Raw genomic sequence first — 2,453 nt, 5'->3', positions numbered from 1 at the left:
TATAAGTATGACTTATGTAAGGTAATAAATAAGAAACATATATTTGGCCGATGGACTAGCCTTACTTAAAGGTTATTCCCCGGTAAGACTTAATTACTTTTGGGTTGTAATAATTATCACTTTGTGGTTGATCTACTCTAGTAATGAATGGTTCGTTTCCAAGACAATAACCTGTAAGTGTGTGTGTGTGTGAGATAAGTGTGGGGTCTTAAAGTATGAGTATTTATATATTGTGATGCGAGATATGTGATTTATAGTGATTTAGATGGCGTGGCCTCCGAGATCCCTGACCCCAGATTTTCTTTTTCAAATCTTGGTACATCTTTTTGCTCCCTTAGTGATCAAAATTTCGAGTTGTGTGCTTCCTGTAGTATCTTATTCTTCAATACAGTCATTTGAGGGATCCAAATCCTTGATGCAAATATTAATATTCCTTGCTCATCCTTTTTTGTATATATCTCTTCCCCCGTTAGTTGATTATTTTCTCGACCCATCACTTCTTCGTGGCATTTCTTATCTTCTGAAATAGTTCTGGCTGAAATGTCATGCCGTGACAAATCTCTTTTGACATCCCGTAAATAGAGAATTCTAACTCAAATCTTTTAATCTCCTCAGATAACTCCCTTGGCATGGTTATCGTATTCAACCTTTCCTTCCTACTCAAGGCATCGACTACTCCATTCGCCTTTCCTGGATGGTAATGTATCGAACAGCCGTAATCCTTGATTAGCTCCAACCATCTCCGTTGTCTCATGTTGAGTTCCTTCTGGGTGAATATATACTTCAGGCTTTTATTATCCGTGTAGATTTCACACTTCTCCCCGTACAAGTAATGTCTCCATATCTTGAATGCGAACACTATGGCTGCCAATTCCTGATTGTGGGTTGGGTATTCAATTCATGAGGTTTAAGCTGTCGTGATCATATACAATCACCTTATTGTGTTGCATTAGCACACAACCTAATTCTTTATGCGAAGCGTCACTATATATCACAAAATCTCCTTTGTCGTCGGGTAGTACCAATATTGGCGCGGTAACCAATTTCTATTTTAACTCTTGAAAACTTTCTTCACACTCCGCAGTCCATTCAACTTATAATTCTTCCTTTCAACTTGGTCAGCGGTGTAGCGATCTTTGAGAAATCCTTTATGAACCTTCTGTATTATCCAGCCAATCCTAGAGAGCTTCTTAATTTCGTATGAGTCTTTGGTCTCTCCCAACTCATAATCGCTTCGATCTTTGCGGGGTCCACTATAATATCCCCAAATCTGGGGTCAGGATTGGGTGTCACTAAACGACTTTAAACAATATAATCCTTTATATTAAAACAAATATACAGATAACCCCTTATTATTCCGGATCGCTTACAGGTTACGGTATGAAAAAAGAATCTAACCTTCTAAAATTACAATAACTAAATACCATTTTATAGCCTCTATAATAACTTCCTTGTATTATTCACCCTGACACCTCCAAATACCTTCAGCTAGGATCTCTCCACTTTGGTTGTCTATTAAGAGCTATTCACTTTTGTCCTTTACTTGACACTGAAAGAAATAAGAATTCACAAAGAAAGAGTGGGCCAAAAATGCCCACTAAATATCATAATTGGTTTCCAGGTATCAGATCAAAGAAACTTCTGGAAACAATCTTTAAATGATTTTAAAATATCTTTATTTATATAAAACAATTGAGCGAATAAAACATAGGCCCTCATTGGCCTTTAATCATAAATCAAATTTCTCTGTAAAAGAACAGTGAACATTTCACTAATACATTTCTTGAATCAAATCTTTGTTTGTTTTTGCAATCATAAACTTTCCAAGAAGGAATATCGTTAATGGCGATCAACAATAAATTAGACTGGACACTAGAATGAACATATGCAATATAACCCGCTGATCAGTCAGAATATAGTACAGATCTATACCCAACTGCATAGACCCACCAACATATGGGGTACCCAAGAACTATGGCCTAATAATCAAGGGTCCAGCCATCCCTGACCCTTAGGGTCAAGCTCATTCCTGGCCCTCATCATAACCATCCAGTTCGTAGAGTATTTTGATGTCAAATCACTTTGATTTCAAAATACCCCGATTCAGGGTCCCCAAATAACCCGAAAGAATGGGTATTTGCTCAAGAGATCAATCGATAATCAAGGAACAAGACCAAAAAGGTACTTGCATAAATAAGAGTAATTTTAGCGAAATATAAAAACATTTAACTATTATGAACTTAGAATATGAATAAAGTATTTACAGTATATTATGAGAAAGTTCAGGAATACTTGCCTCAATTGATAACCATCTGATCTTTAACTATCTGCCATATCACTCAGTCCTGATGTATCTGTATTTCCATTGACAGGCCACTTGACATTTCTTGTCATTCACCATTTCAGGTTTATCTCTATTCTGAATCCACTCGTTTCATTACCACACGTCATCA

The sequence above is a fragment of the Apium graveolens genome, chromosome 7 (assembly GCF_009905375.1).
Source record: "Apium graveolens cultivar Ventura chromosome 7, ASM990537v1, whole genome shotgun sequence".
Taxonomy (NCBI): Eukaryota; Viridiplantae; Streptophyta; class Magnoliopsida; order Apiales; family Apiaceae; genus Apium; species Apium graveolens.
The sequence above is the reverse complement of the archived record's forward strand: the minus strand, read 5'-3'. Positions refer to the sequence as shown.